Here is a 17,273-nt window from a genome sequence, read left to right on the forward strand (position 1 = left end):
TGGATCTGATGTTTGCAGAGCAGGGGTGCTATGGCCTCGGGGGTCCCTGGCTCCCCTCCAGGCCTGCCTGGCCCGCTCAGAGCAGCCCCTCCACCCAGCAAGGGTGGCACTGGCGAGCCCTCAAACTCCCGGCTCAGGGACCCGCCAAACACACGTCACATACTTTGGGCTGCAGGTCGCCTCCGAGAGGCTCTCCAGGACATTTCCGCTCTTTCCTGGTTTTATCCAAGTCGGAAATGCCACCGGTGCTGTCCTTCTGTGCTTCTCAACAGGCAGTGGGGGGGGGGGGGGGGGGAGGGGGCTGGTCCTGCAGAAAAGGCATGGGCGCCCTCTGGCCAGCCCCCACACCGCACTGCACACCCAGGCACACACACACGCTCATGTGCATATACACACTCGTACACACTCATCACCTACACACAGCCACACACTCATGCACGTACACACACATGCTCATATGCACTCATACACACTCATACACACTCATACACACATATACACACTCATTATATACACACTGTCATCATACACAATCACAATACACACTCAAAAACATGCAAACACTCATGCACATGTACAGTCATACACACACTCATCTCATATACATCCTCGTACACACATACACGCTCATTCATACATACACACACTCATACACACATATACACAATTATACACTCATACACACCCATACACATGTACATATTGATACACATGTACACACAGGTACACACTCATATACACAATCACCACACGCCCTCACACACACATTCATACACAAATACACATCCTCATACACACATACAGACTCATCACATACACATTCATACGTATACACACATATACCCTCATACACATGAACACACTCATACACACTTGTACACATACACTCACACATACTTATTACATACACACACTCATACACACACATACTCATATACATGCACACACTCTTATACATATATACACATACATATTCATACACACAAGCACATTCTTACACATACATATACTCATATACATACACACTCACATACACACTCATACACACTCATCACATACATATGATCACCCATTCACCCTCATAAACGTACACATACTCATACACACACACACATACATATTCATACACACATATATACTCTCATACACCCTCATATATAGACACTCATACACATACTGATTACATATCCACCCTCATACACACACACTCATACACAATGTACACACTCATACGCATGCTCATCACATACACACACACATCACATGCACACACACATACATTCATCACATACACATTCATACATGTACACATATATACTCATACATACACAGTTATACACACACTCATACTCATATACACTCATCACATACACTCATGCACATACGCATACTCATATATATATATATACACATACTCGTACACATGTGTACATTCGTACGCATACACACTTATACACACACTCATACACATACATATTCACACACACTCATACACACATACACTCACACACACAATACACGCATGCACACAGACACATGCCCTTCCCCCAGGTCAAAGAGGGGCCTCTCCACCCCAGGGCCACCTTGCAGTTCACAGAGTCACTGCAGTTTCCTGTTACATGTGGCTTCGGGGCCTCCCTAAGAGCAACCACCAGCAATTCCTTCCCTAGGACCATCAGCCAGCTCCGGGGGGATTGGACCACCCCCTCCGCTGACTGACCGCAGGCCTTCTGCACCTGCCTGGGACAGGAGAGTGCAGGGGGATGGCGTGGAGGGTGCAACTGCCAGTCACCCACCCCTGCACTCGGTTCTGTGCTCCACGCAGGCCTCACAAGGTAGCCCGTGTGCAAGTCCCACCCAGGGCTGGGACCCCCAGTGGCAGCCTTGTTCTCAGCAGCAGGTGCCTGGACACCAGAGAGACAGCCGCTGTGTGGGAGAGGAAAACTGACCCCAAGGCCTGGCTTAGGGACACCACAGGGTGGCCGCAGGGAGGCCTGGCTGGTGGGGTCTGCAGGGAGGGGCTGGGAGCAACAGGTCCTGCAGACCAGTGCAAGCAGGTCCCCTGTCCCCACTGCTCCTGGGGTCTCCCTGTGTCTCTGTGAGAGTGCCAGTGAGCTGGGCAGTCCCCTCATCTGGCCCCAGATCCTCATGGCCAGCCAGTCGGGGGTGGCCGTTCCAGGCCCCGGGCTCCAGCAAACACTCAGGCCCGTGGCCACGTTTCCGGGGATTCAGTGGCTCAATAGTGCTGGTGGGTCCCCCTTCTCTAAGTCACAGGTGCAGATCAGACCTAAATGATTCATCTAGGACATTCACGTGGCGACAGGGGGGCATCTGAGGGGGAGTCTGGGCCTAATCCTTTCTCCTCAGTTTCCATGTCTGCATTGCATGTTTCATAAAGTACTACTGCACGTAGAAAAATAATAATAAAATTGGAATTTTGTGGGAAGTGGCATTTGCCCCACCCTGAAGGAGGGGAGGGACCCCGGTGTGGGGTGGAAAGTGGCGGCCACATGATTCCCCGCACCCCTCAGCTCTCTGCTCTAGTTCCGCCACACCCAGCCCTCTGGTCCAGCTTGCCCACTCCCCAAACCCTCACCGGACGAGCAGATGCTCTCATCTGGGTAGAGGAAGTCCAACAAGGTTCCTGTCCAGGTGACAGCGCCTGCCAGCAGCCCGCTTGCTCAGCCCCTGGGCCCCCACCGCCTTCTCGGCTGTGGTCCTGGCCCGGCCCTGCCCTGGCAGGGAAACAGGGCCGGCTTGTTCTGCCTCCTTCCTGGACCCCTGGGCTCCAGGCCCACACCCGGGGGGTGGGGGGGAGGCGGGCAGCGTCGGTGTGGGATGGGGGCACACACCACACACACCTGGGGGCTGGACTTGGACTTCAAAGACAGGAGGAAACTCAGTGGTCTGTCTGTAGGAGCCACAGTGGGGAGCAGACCAGCTAAGGGATGCAGGGAGGGAGGTGCAGGCCAGTCCCACCCCGGCAGGTGGCCCATAGCTGCCTGCAGCTCCAACCCGACCCAGGGTCCCCCGTGCCTGCTGCAGTGGCCTCTGTCCCATCCGCACTCACCTTGCCCACCTGTGACTTCTCACCCTTAGCTCTCTTCCTAAACGCATGTGCCACAAAGGCACAAATGCAGTGCAAGCCCCTAGCCCCGGCCCCTCGTGGCGATGCCCTCACCCTCCTCGCCCGCCACCATGCACCCCTAAGACCGCGTGCAGACTCGGTCTGACGGAGGCACGTGGAGCCCGTTCTCTTGCACCTGTCTCCTTTGCTCCAAACCGTGCGGACGTTCGCCCACCCACGTTTGGCGCGGCGTCTTGGTTTGTCACTGCCGATAATTACGTGAAGAGATCACAAGTGGTTTATCTGCTGCACCGTGGGGGACATTTGGGGTTCCTACTTTTAGACTATTTTTAACAAGGCTGTTTATGAAACTCTGGAACATGTACCCGGGTGTCCGTCCACAAGGGCACGTCTCACACGAGAGCGAGAGCGTTGAGCCGGGGGACGCGCCTGTCTTCAGCTTCATTAAATGTGGCGGCGACAGGCGTCCCCACCGCATGACACCCTAGCCGACGCTTTTACCCATCTGGCAGTTGTGCACTGGTGCGTTAATGCGGTTTGAATTTCCTTTCTCTTCCACGAGGCTGAACGCATCTTGTGCGTGTTCACCGACTGTTGGATTTCCTCATCTGTAAAGTCCTTCCCCTCTTTTCTACACAGTTGCCTTTTTCCTGTTGATTTGGGGGAGTGCTTGACAAACCCAGGTCCCAAGTATCGTAAATCTCTCCTCCCATTCTGCGCCTTATTTCACCCTCGTTAATGGCGTCTTTGGGTGAGTAGACGTTCTTAATTGTAATGTAATAAAATGTGTCCAGGTTTCTTTTTATGGTTAGAAGTTTTTGTGCTGGATTTTAAAAACCACCCTCAGCAGTCAGGAATATATTCTCCGACAGTGTTATTGCCGGATTGTTTTGTTGTTCACACTGAGGCGTCTAACGCACCTGGAGCTGGGCTCCGTGTGTGGCACGAGATCGAAGGTACACGGGTTCCCATCTTACAAAAGAGGAACCACCCTGTCCCCCTTCCCAGGGCTCCACCGCGCCCCCTCTGTCCAAACGGATTGTCCTGCGTGTGGGGTTGCCTCCTGGCTCTCTGTCCCTGAGCCAGCATCGCCAGGTTACCGCGGTGTTGTGGGAGACCTCAGTGTCTGTCACAGCAAGCACCTGCCTCGTTCTTGAGAGAGTCATGGTCACTCTTGGCGTCGCATTTTCATTTACGGTTTAGAATTGGCTTATCAAGTCACACGAACACACACATACTCGCTGGGATTTTTTGACACTGCCTTGAGTATATAAATCCGCGTGGGAGAACTGGTATCTTTACAGTATTGAGTCATACGGTTCAGGAACACGGTGTGCTTTTATATTGATTTAGGTTGTCGTGAATGTTTTCAATCCAGTTTTAGAAGCGATTGCGGACAAGTCTTGTGCATCTCCCGTTTAACTTATTCTTAAGCACTTTATATTTTTACTAGTGTCAATGCTGCATTTTCTTTCATTTCTTTTCTGCTTATTGCTGGTATGTAGAACCACAGTTGACTTTTTTACATTTTCTAATTTTATACCTAACAACCGAACCAAGCCTCTTATCAGTTTTACTAAACTATTTGGGGATTCTTTCAGATTTTCTCCAACCATGTTCGTATCCTACACAACTCATAGCAGCTGTGTTCCTCCCTGCCTGATCTCTTTACTTTTTGATTCTTTTTTTTTTTTTTTTTTTTTTTGCCTTGCTGTGTTGGCTCGGGTCTCCAATGTGGAAATGGTGTTAGAAGGCTCCTTGTCTCGTTCCCAGTCTCAGAAACCAAGTCTGTATGTCACCACTAAACATGATGCTTGTTCTTGTTTATTGTGAAGACACTCTTTATCAGATGAAGGGTGTTCTCTTACGTTCCTCGTGTTCTGAGAAGTTTGATCACAGATGGATGCTGACTTTATTAACTGCCGTCTCTATACCTAGTAAGGTGATTATAGGACTTTCTCCCTTACTCCGCTAAGTGGATCATTTAAATTACTTAAATTAGTTGGTTTTCTAATGTAAAGCCTAGCTTGTACTCCTCACAAAAATCCAACTTGCTAATGATGAACTGTTTATCCTATTCATGCATCACTGGATTCAGTTTGCTAATTTATTGAAGATTTTGGCAACGTTTTCGGTGAGTGGAACTGGCCTGGTTGCTGTTCCTGCACGAACTGGCCCTGTTAATCTCAGTGTCATGATCGTGCCCGTCTCATGAAGTGATTCTTCTGTTTCGAAGGGCGGGTGTGTTTCTGGAGTTACCCCCTACATGTCAGCTGGAACTGACTGGGGCTGCCGTCTGGAGCAAGCTTCCCTGGGAGAAAGTTTTGTGCCGATTCAAATTTCTTTAACGATTATATTTTTAAAAGTTTTCTATTTCTCCTCGCATTCGGTAGGTTGTGTTTTTCTAGGAAAATTTCCATTTTATGTACAATTTCAAGGTTGTTAACGTGAAGTTGTCAAGGCCTAGGATTTGCTGTGCCCTCCTTACTGGCTCATGTTAGCCTGTTTCAGATTGGGGGGTGGGGGGGACGCTGGCAGGACCCTAGACTCCTGGGTCAGAAGCACAGACCCATGGTGCAGCGGGCAGCACAGAGCAGTCATCCACATCGGGGTCCCTTGCTCCCCGAGTCCCACGGGGCAACACAGGGGTCTAGGTACATGCTCCCCCCACTGTGGGTTTGTGTCACGGCCAAGAAACACTGAGCTTGGGGAAGCCTGCCCTCTGTGCACAAGGGAGACACTTCATCCCTCAAGCTGATCTCTGCAAACACAACCCCGAGCCGCAGCCCGGGGACGGCAGACGGAGCCTTGCGTTCTTGGCACACCCAACAAAAACACGAAGGCGCTGAGGACCCATGGCAGATTGCCTCTCTCCACAGTCCGCCTCCTCGGCCCCACACGCTCTTGGCCCAACTCAGATTTTCACATGAGTCTGCCATTCCAACAGTCAATCTGATCAGTCGGACCACAGAGGCCGGGACCGATTCTGTGTGATTTGCCTCATGACGCATTTCCCGCGGGCTGCCCCCCACAGGGCTCCCAGCAGCAGCGTGAAGCCCTGCGGTGTGGACTGCACCTCGACGCCGGGATGCAGGTGCAGCCGGCTGTGCGTGAGTCCCGGAGAGGCTGGCAGGGGCTACTTCGGCCAGGGTGCGGCCCGAGGCCAGGCTACTCCCCCTTACGACCCACACGAGGAGCTCGGACCGCTGACCTCTGGTGCCACCACAATTACGGGGACAGCAAATGGGCCAAATAGGTGATTCCCCTTAGGGCGACCATCTCATCCTGCTTTACCAGAACCTTCCAGGTCTCAGCACTGGAAGGCCCAGGAACCCCCTCGGTCTCACGCCGATGGGGCACGGTTGGCGCCCTCATCTCCACCCCCGTGGAGGGACATTCCGTGGCTCACCCTCCCCCGAGGGGCACAGGCCACTACGGTTTGGGATCTGATGCTAACCTGATCTGGATCTCTGCCTGAGGTCTGTGGGCCGTGTCCCCAAGCTCCTGTGGCCTTGCTCGCCACACACGACATAACCCAAGGCCATGTGTGAACTTGTGTCTGAAGGACCCAGACAAGGTCGTACGACACGTGCGGTAGCCCGTGAGAGGCAGGGGCCCACGTTGGGAGTCAGGCCCAGCAGAATAGCTTGCGACTGGCTATGTCCACTGTTTCTGCTGCAAGCAGGGGTGCAAACCCAGCACAGGTCGCGGTGCTCCCTGCCTTGCCAGATGCCGGGTCCAGGGGGAAAGAATCGGCACTGCTTCTGACCCCCGAGCCCCCAGGCCTGAGGTGGCCCCTGCCGGTGCCCAGGTGGGTCTCCGCCTGCACAGTGTGCCCATCTCAGTATCTCGTGCCTTCTCTCCACCCATCGCCTGCTCGCACACAGACCTTTCACCTGCAGGCTTTAGGAGAAAAAAAGCAATGGGGGCATCTGAGTGAAATTTATATAGACTCATCACACCCCTACTTCGGCCCCCGTGGACCACCACAGATGACAGTGAGGGGGTACGCAACCAAGCGACCTGTGTCTCCAGGACCTAGGGACGTGTTGGCCCACCAAGAAAATCCAGGTGGCTGCACCAGAGTTCAGTTTGAACCCCGAGGCCCCTTGCGGCCCGGCGGCACCCGGCAGGCACCCCCAGGGGCTGGCCTGTCCTGCTATTGGTAGGGGGAGCTGCACCATCGTGCCCAGGAGCAGTGTGGGCGTAGGCCCCAATTTTCAAAATAGGCCCGCACAACCCCATATCAGTCTCCTCCCTTTTGTCCCGGTCATTACCCAAGGGCAACCAAGAGGAAGCAAATCCTGGCGGGGGACGGCCACATTCAGTGAGCAAGCTGCCCAGACCAGGGCCACGGGGTGTCAGGGGCGGAGGTCTTTGGGGTGGGGTCTGGGGAGGCTGATCCAGAGCTCGGCAAGGCCCGATGCCAGTGGATGGTGGGAAGCATAGAATGGTCCCTAGACAGTTCTGCTGTTCAGTGGCCTGTGACACAGAGGGAGCATCTCTGTCGGGCACAAATGGCCCAGGAAGTTGACAGTGATGTGGACGGAGCAGGTGGTTGGGCTGCCACAGCAGCATTGTCCCCTAGATGCTGGGCCTGGGGGCCCACGGTCCTTCTCGGCAAGATGGAAAGTGGGCCAGCTTCCATGGGGACAAACCCGGTGTGTGGGAGGGGCTTCTGCACCAGCAACACAGAGGCCTTTCCTTTCACCGGGTCCCTGCCGTGGCCGTGGTGCCATTTCCGGTATAAGGAGGGATCCCGGGGGCAGTGTCGGCCGGCGAGAGGCCTCCATCGGCAGCTTGGTCCCCATCAGCGCCATCAGAGAACGCTCCTCCCTGTGAACCCCTCTGAGAGTGACCCAGACTGAATCCAGTGGCCGCACCGTGCGCCCACGTTAGTAGGCCCCAAAGGTGGGCGTCTTTCGTCTGTCAGGCCGGGCCTTTCCGAGCAGCAGGCCCGATGACAGATGGCAGGCTTTCTCAGCGGAGGGCCACGAGCGAGTATGTGGGGCTTTTGGGCCGAAGGGTTCTGTCTGGATACTGAACTCTGAGCGGCCATAGGCGGAGTGGGGGTGAGCAGCGCCCCGGCGTTCCAGCAGAGCTTTGTTTACAAGACCAGTCTAGGGGTCTGCAAAGGACAGCCTAGGGACTGGCCCATCGTCTGTTTGTGGATGGCCTGTGAGCTAAGAATGCTGTTTATATTTTTAAAGGGCTATAAAAACAAAAGCACAGAACAAAGAAAAATATGTGATAGAGACCGTATGTGGTCCACAAAGCCAAACACGTTTACTATCTGGCCCTTCGCGGAACAGTGTGCTGACCCCCAGCTAGACCATTTGCAGCAACTCAAAGGTCAGTAAAAATCTGGCGTGCCTGGTCAAGAGTCCCTCCTCAGCCAGGGTGACCGCGTCCGATCCCACCCGAAGCACTGGCCGACCTTCCCACAGGCTGCCCTGCCAGAGCTGGGGCTCCGGGGCGGTTCCCCAGGCTGCTGCCCCCCAGGGGACACCATCGGGCCCCAGCTCGGCCAGAGCAGTGGCAAGCCAGGCAGGCTTTCCGGGGACCCTGGGTGACTCGAGGGCCCACTGAGCCAGCACCTTTGCTTTGGGCACCGGCCTGAAAGACGAGGTCCCCCAAGGGTAGCCGCCATTTTTTCACGTAAAACCGAGATGCCTTAGCCTCTGTGCAATTTTCCCTTGGCCGCCCAGCTCGTCGGGCCCTTCCCGAGCTCGTGGGCACGTTCAGAGTCATGAGCCCCCATGGGTCACCTTGGCTTCTGCAAGCTCCCAGCTGGGCCCTGCCTCGGGCAGGGGGAGCTGCTGCATGGAAGCGCCTCTTGGGCCCGCAACGCCCGGACTCCACCAGTTTCTGCCCAAGAGCCTGCAAGACAGGGCTCTGCGGTGTCCTCTTATCTCCCAACTACAGCGGCCCCTGAAAGGAGAAGCCCCAACCCTTCCCGGCGGAACGGCCGGCAGCAACTACACACTTAGACACAGAGGCCGTGGGACTTGAATCCCGGCCATGGGGTTCCCTTAAACTTCCTGTCTCCACTGCAAGTTTGTCTTCCCCTGAGTCAGAGGCCCATGCTCTGCCTCTAGAAGCCCGGTGGCCGGGTGGGGGGTGGGGAGGGGGTGGCGTGCACAGGGGAAGCTGCTCGCTTGTGTGGCCTTTAGCTTCGGGTGATGCCCAAGCCCCAACCCCTGCCCGCCTCCCTCCCTTCCTCCCTCCCTCCTTCCACTTTATTGAGATATACTTCACATACCCTACCTTTCACTCTCTTACAATGCAATGGGTTTTCATAGATTTCAAGTATTTGTTCGTCCATCACCACAATTTTAGAGCATTCTCCTTACCTCCAAAAGAAACTCTGACCCCGCGCTTGTCACTCTCCAGCCCCTCGATTCTGCCCTGACCTAGGCAATCACAAATCTACTTTCGGTTCTATTGATTTGCCTCTTCCGTACATTTCATAGAAGGGGAATCATACAGTTTAGTTTGTCTGGCTTCTTTCACTTAACATAATGTTGACAAAGTTCATTCGTGTTGTGGCAAGGGTCGGTATTTCACTCCTTTTTATGGCCAAATAATATTCCATTTATCTTTATCCATTCATTAGTTGATGGATACGTGCGTTGGCTCCACTGTTTGGCTATTGTGAATAATGCTGTTACGAACATTTGCGTATAGATTTCTGTGTAGATGTGTTCTCGGTTCTCCTGGATATACATGGATGTATACCTGGCATGGAATTGTTGACGTGCGTAGTTATGTTATGTTTAACCATCTGAGGAACTGCCAGACTCTTCCAGAGTGGCTGTACTATTTTACATTCCACTGACAGTGTATGAGGGTTCCAATTTCTTTACACCCTCACCAACACTTGTTACTGTCTCTTTGTTTTCGTTACGGCCATCCTAGTGGGTGTGCAGTGCTGTCCCATTGTGGTTTTGACTTGCATTTCCCTGATGGTTAATGATGCTGAGCATCTTTTACACTATTTGTGTACCTTCTTTGAAGAAATGCCTATTCACTATTCAAGTCCTTTGCCCATTTTTTATTGGGTTGTCTTTTTCCTAAGACTTTATTTTTTTCAGAAGAATTTGAAATTCACAGCAAAATTGAGAGGAAGATAGAGATTCCCCATATATACTCTGCCTCCACACATGCACAGCCTCCCCATTATTAACATCCCCACCCCAGTGCTAGCTTTGTTATAACTGATGAACCTACACTAATACATCCCAGAGTTGTAAAAGTATAAGTCCTTCCCCTCTCTGAAGTCTCCTGCCATATGTGGCTTTTTCCTTAAAGCAGCTGAAGTCAGGATAGAGGAGGAAGCAAGGATCCAGGGACACAGCAGAAGACAGTGACTCTGCACCAATAAGCAAGGCTTTGCAGTTGTCACTCACTCAGCTCAACCAAATGGACTTCCAATGTTTCGGGCCCCCTCAAAATTCTAAATCCTTAAAAAAAAAATTCTCTAAATCCTCATTGTTAAAACCATTTATCTCAGCTTTGGGAATCTTTACTCAGTCATCAGGGCCCTTCTGCTTTCTCATTGGGGCGTTAGAGGGTTGCTACCCCATTGTCATGGTAACAACCAAAGTTCTGATCGGATGGCTTATTTCAAGCCTAGCTCTCACTGCTCTGCTTTATTACAGGTAAGACAGTGGGCACCCTCACTTTCCACCCCCGACTCACACTACACCCCACTTGTGGAGAACACTATCTGCTGGGATCCTGGGGTATCTTCTCAGTTTCTCTTGTCCCAGTCCACGGAGGCCCTTGTCCACCCTCTTCCAGAAAGTCAGTTCTCTGTTATGCTAACATCCTTCCTCCTTTATTTCTTCTTAACCCAGTTCTTTAGAAATTTTTTTCGTTTCATCTAAAAATTTAAATGTATTGTTATTATAAAGGTATTTACAGTATCTTCTTGTTATCTTTTTTTGAGAGTGTCAGAGTATGAAGCCATATTTTCTTTTTCAGTCCTGATACTGGCCATCAGTACCTTTTTTTTTTTACTTAACCAATTCCAACAGAAGTTTATCTATTTTGCTGGTAGTTGAAACAAACCAAATTTTGGCTTTGTTGGTTCTCTTTTTCAGTGTTTGTTTTCTAGTTTATTAGCTTGTGCTCTTAATTGTTTGTTTTTCTCTTCCCCTGTTTTGTTGTTGTTGTCGTTTCTTTCCTGTATGTGGATTATTTACTAAATTTTTGGTTTCTTCACTAAGTATACACACTGAGATAAGCATGCAAGGGTATAAATTCCCCTTTTAAGTTTGCTGGCACCTCACCCTCATGAGTCTTTTTTTTATTTAAAAAAATTTTTTTAAATGTTTATTTATTTTTGAGAGAGAGACAGAGCACGAGCGGGGGAGGAACAAAGAGAGAGGAAGACACAGAATTCGAAACAGGCTCCAGGCTCTGAGCTGTCAGCACAGAGCCCGACGTGGGGCTCGAACTCACAAACCGCGAGATCATGACCTCAGCCAGAGCTGAAGCCGAAGCTCAGCTGACTGAGCCGCCCAGGCGCCCCACACCCTCACGGGTTTTTTCTAAATAGCACTTTTGTTATCTTTCGCTCCCAAGTTATTTATAACTATATTTCTTAATTTCCATACACATAGAAATTTCCTACCTTTTGAGGGTTAATATTTTGAGTGTAATTGCGCTGTGGCCAGCAAACAAACTATTTTTTGCAATCACTTGAAATTTGTTGACACTTGCTATGTGATCAGTATATAGTAAATTTTTAAAAAGATATTTGTAGTATCTATTAGGTCACTTACTATTTTCATTGCTCAAATCTTCCGTATTCTGCCAGATAATTTTGTCTGCCTAGTCCATTTTGCTAAGGAATGTATGTTGAAATGTTCCACAGTGGTTATGAATTGACCTATTTCCTTTTGTCAGTTTTTCACTTATGTGATAACTAACGTTGTTATTAGGCATGTAAAAATGCAAACTTGTTATATCTTCCTTTATTATCAAGAAGTGGCCCTTTTGGTTTCTAACTATACTTTTTGCCTTATGGTCTATACCAGGTTTCCTTTGGTTAGCATTTGGATAGTATGTATTTTAACCGGAACATCTAATTCATTTTTATTTAAAGTGTTACTGATGGAGCTGGGTTCAATCTAAGATCTTCTGTGCTGTCTGTCCCACTTGCTTTATATTTCCTTCTCTCTCCTTTCTTGCCATCTTATACATCAAGTATTTTAATCATTCAGTCACATCCCCTCTACACTGTTCCTATTCTTTTGGTGATTATCCTAGATAGTACTGTATTCATTTTTACTTACCAATATTCACTAATAAGTGAATGCCTTTACCCTTCTGGAAAATACAGTGACCTTCAGACACTTATGTATTCTCCCAATTTATAAGCTATTATCATTAATCTTAATTCTACAGATTTTTTTTCACACAACTACACAAAGCTTTATTTATATTATTTCTTTATATGGTCAATGTTCATTTAGATTTATTCTCATGCCTTCTGGTTTAATCTGTTCTGGCTGCTATGATAAAAATGCCACAGACTGGGCAGTTAAAATTTTTTTAAATGTCTTTTTGTGAGAGAGAGCTACAGCATGAGGAGGGGGAGAGACAGAGAGAGAGGGAGATACAGAATCTGAAGCAGGCTCCAGGCTCTGAGCCGTCAGCACAAAGCCCGACCCGAGGCTTGAACCTGCAGACAGTGAAATCATGACCTGAGCTAAAGTCGGACGCTTAACTGACTGAGCCCCCCAGGCGCCCCTAGACTGGGTAGTTTAAACAACAAACACTATTTCTCACAGTTCTGAAGGCTGAGAAGTCAAGATCAAGGGGCTGGAAGATTTAGTGTCTGGTGAGGACCCACTTCCTGGTTAATAGACAGCATCTTCTCATCGCGTCCTCACATGTCAGAAAAACAGAGACAGCTCTTTGGGGTCTCTTTTATAAGGACACTAATCTCCTTCATGGGGGATCCACCCTCATACCTAGTCTCCTCCAACAGGCCTCACCTCCTAACACCATCCCAGTGGGGGCCAGGTTTCAACATAAGAATTTGGGGGAGATACAGACATTCAGTTCACAGCACCTTCTTTCACCTTCTTTGCCCTTTTCCCCTCCTTGCATCTCTGACTTTACATTTCCCTTTGACTTGGCTTTGTTTATGTGGATCTGCTATTTAGTTCCTACTTATTTATTATTTATTTCAATTATCTTTCTTTTGCCTTCAGTAATGAAGGATATTTTATCTGGGTATAAAACTGCAAGCAGATTATTTTCTTCCAGCGTATTCAAAACACAATCCCACCATTTTCTAGTCCCCATTGTTGCTTATGAGAAATCAGCTGCCACTCTATGGGAAAGACCCTTAATGATAATTCATATATTTCTACTTTTATAACTGTCTCCTTATCGTTGATGTGCATTTACAGCAGTCATTTGTTGTTGCTATATTTTAATTCTTCCAGCTAGGGAATCACTGGGATTATTGAATATGTGGCCTGGTGTCTTTCATCAGTTCTGGAAATTCTCAGCCATTGCCTTTATACCTCCTTACCCTCTGGTGCTCCAAACCATACCTGTATTTGACCATCTTCCTGCTTCACATAAATCTTCTTTTCTTTTCTCTACTCTCCATGTCTTTGTCTCTGTTCTAAATTCCAGATGGTTTCTTCGGACCTGTCTTCTAGGTCCAGCTCACTAATTCTTCCTTTAATTGTGCTCTTAAATTATCCATTTAAATCTGCTTTTAAATTATCTACTTAGTTCTTAATTTGTTATTTACTTAGTTTTAGTCCTAGAATTTCTATTTAGTTCTTTAAAATGGTTTTTTAAAAAGAGAATTTCCATTCCTGATTATTTTTTTTGTCCCAGACTTTGCTTTAGTCAATTTTTTTTTAATTTTTTTTTTCAACATTTATTTATTTTTGGGACAGAGAGAGACAGAGCACGAACGGGGGAGGGGCAGAGAGAGAGGGAGACACAGAATCGGAAACAGGCTCCAGGCTCTGAGCCATCAGCCCAGAGCCTGATGTGGGGCTCGAACTCAAGGACTGCCAGATCATGACCTGAGCTGAAGTCGGATGCTTAACTGACTGAGCCACCCAGGTGCCCCTACATCTTGACCATTTTTAAGTGTACAGTTCAGTGGTATTAAGGACATGTTGTTCAGTCATAACTACCTTCACCTCCAGACTCTTTTCATTTTATAAAACTGAAATTCTGTCTCCACTAGACATGCCCCCACCCCGTCTCCTCCAGCCCCTGGACACCCCCATTCTATTTTCTATGAATGTGACTACTCTAGATCCCTCATATAAGTGAAATCACAGCATTTGTCTCTTTGTGACTGGCTTATTTCATTGAGCATAAGGTCCTCAAAGTTCATCCACTTTGTAGCACATGTCAGAATTTCCTTCCTTTTTAAGACTGAATCATATTCCATCGTATGGATGGACCACATTGGCTTATTCATCCATGCATTGGTGAACCTTGGGTTGCTTCCACCTTTGGGCTGTCGTGCAGAATGCTGCTATGAACACGGGTGTACAAAGATCTCCTGAAGACCCTGCTTTCAATTATTTTTGAGTATCATTGTGGATGAATTGTGTCCCACCCAAAATTCTTATGTTGAATTCTTAACCCCCAAGGTGACTGTACTTGGAGATAGAGCCTTTAGGAAGGTAAATTGAGGTTGTATGGGTAGGGCCCCAATCTGATAATAAGAGGGACAGACACCACAGAGCTCTCTCCCTTCTCGTGTGCACACAGAGGAAAGGCAGTGTGGAGACACAGTAAGGAGGGAGCCATCTACGAGCCAGGAAGAGGGGCCTCGCTAGAAACCAATTCTGATGACACCTTCATCTCAGATGTCTAGCTCCAGAACTACAAGAAAACAAATTTCTGTCGTTCAAGCCACTCAGTCTGGTATTTTGTTATGGCAGCCACAGCCGACTAATACAGATATATACCCAGAAGTAGAATTTCCGGATCATATGGTATATCTATTTACAATTTTTTGAGAAACTGCCAACTGTTCTCCACAGCAACTGTGCCATTTTACATTTCTGTCAGCAGTGCACAAGGGTTCCAGCTTTTCCGTGTCCCTGACCACACTTGTTCTTTTCTAGGTTTTTTTATGGGAACCATGCTAATGGGTGTGAGGTGTTAGCTCACTGTGGCTTAGGTTTGCATTTCCCTAACGATAGTTATGTTGACCATCTTTTCATGGGATTCTTGGCCATTGGTAGATCTTCTCTGGAGACAGGTTTATTGAAGTCTTATGTCCATTTTTTAATCAGGTTGTTTGCATTTGTTGTTGTTACTGAGTTGTAGGAGCTCTCCATATGTTTAAGATATTAAGCCCTTATTAGATACATGACTTGCAAATATTTTCTCCCATTCTGTGGGTTGCCTTTTCATTCTGCTGATAGAAACAAATATTTTTAATTTTGATGAACTCCAGTTTGTTTTTTTTTCTTTTGTGGCCGGTGCCTTTGGTGTCATATCCAAGAAATCATTACCAAAGCCAATGCTGTGATGCTTTTATCCTATGTTTTCTTCTGACCTTTATATGTTTAGCCCTCATGGCTAGGTCTTTGATCCATTTTAAGTTAATTTTTGTATCTGGGGTAAGGTAAGAGTCCAACTTTATTCTTTTGCATGTGGACGTCCAGTAGTCCCAGCTCCATTTGTTGAAAAGACTGCCCTTTCTGTTGCCCCCCTTGATGAAAATCATTTGCCCATATATGTGAGGGCTTATTTCTGGGCTCTCTATTCTCTTCTATTTGTCTATATTTCTGTCTTTAAGCCAAGACCTCACTGTTTTGACTGCTACAGCTTTGCAGTCCGTTTTGAAAGCAGAAAGTATAAGTCCTCCAACTTCGTTCTTTTTTCAAGATTGTTTTGGCCATTCTCTTGAAGAAATTTAAAGCTTGCACTTGGAACACAGTAAACTTAGTCATTTTATAGTCTCTGGTCTGATAATTCTGATATCCAATGTTTCTTGCACTTCTGCTGATTCTTGTGAGTGGTACCTTGTTTCCTTATGTGCCCGATTATCTTTGTGACCTGGGTTTTGTACTTGAACAATTATTTACAGGAATAGCTTGAGGCCTAAGGTGATGCCAGCTTCCACCAGAGAGGGTTTTCTTTGCTTCTGGAACCTCAGGATGCTATCCATTGGGAACCGAGAATCCGAGCCTTGATCCGAGTCCCAGTTCGAGGGGCCCTGGATCGCTTGGGTGAGGGGACGGCAGAGCGTGAGGCCGCATGAGGACTGTGTACTTCAAGTTCACCCAGCTTAGTGTGGGGGCTTACCCCCAGCCCCGAATGAGCGCCGAGCTTTGACATCTCTCTCTCTGTTCTTCCACAAGGCTGCAAAACTTTAGGTCTTGTTTGCAGCCACTGCTCCTCAGTGTGCAGGTGCACTCACTTGGGCGGGAAGGAGCTTTGAGAGCCGGGCTCACCTTCGGTCCCTCCCTGTCCTCAATTTGGAATCCAAGCCCTGAAATACTTCACTTGCTCGATCGCTCTCGGTGCCTTTAAGAAGAGAGCTGTGCTTCTCTGGGTTACCGGGCCACCCTCACCTAAAGGGCAAGTCCAGAGTCTTTTCTGAAAGCATAGTTCTGACCACGATCTTCCCGGGAGCAAATCCTGACAGTCTAGGGCCCAGCTCTGTGCTCACTAACTTGTTCCAGGCTGCCAGCATCCCGGAAGCAATAACTAGTGTTATCCCCATGTCACAGGTGAAAACCCAGAGCACAGAGAGGTGAAGGCTGAACTGCCTCCTGGTTGCATGGCTAACTGCACTGGGACCAGTTGCGTCTTACCGCACAGACACTGCCTGCCGCCCCCCACCCCCCCCCCCTTCTGCTCAGGAGCCTTCTGCAGCTCCCTACTGTCTGGAGTCCTGAGCACAGACCCTCCCCACCAACCAGACATCCAGGCCTTTCCGGCCTCCCCTCAGCCCACCTCACGTGGCTCCAGCTCACCTGTCCGGACCTGGATCCAAGGCTGACAGCCTACTGCGCCTCCCAAGGTGCCTGGTTAGAGTGGGACCCAGGACCCTGAGCGCCCCAATTGCCCAAGGCCAGGGCCCACAGTGGGAGCTCCCTGACCCCACAGCAGCAGCCCAGGTCTGGGTGCCGTGCGGCACATCAGGTAGAGCAAACAGGTCAGAGCCTGCGCC

At 49.1% G+C, this 17,273-nt stretch overlaps 1 protein-coding gene across 1 annotated transcript in view; it reads left to right on the top strand.

Annotated features, from left to right (window-relative positions):
- Positions 1-17,273, top strand: part of SNED1 (sushi, nidogen and EGF like domains 1) — an 89,087-nt gene that overhangs the window by 6,393 nt on the left and 65,421 nt on the right.

The sequence above is a fragment of the Felis catus genome, chromosome C1 (assembly GCF_018350175.1).
Source record: "Felis catus isolate Fca126 chromosome C1, F.catus_Fca126_mat1.0, whole genome shotgun sequence".
Classification (NCBI taxonomy): Eukaryota; Metazoa; Chordata; class Mammalia; order Carnivora; family Felidae; genus Felis; species Felis catus.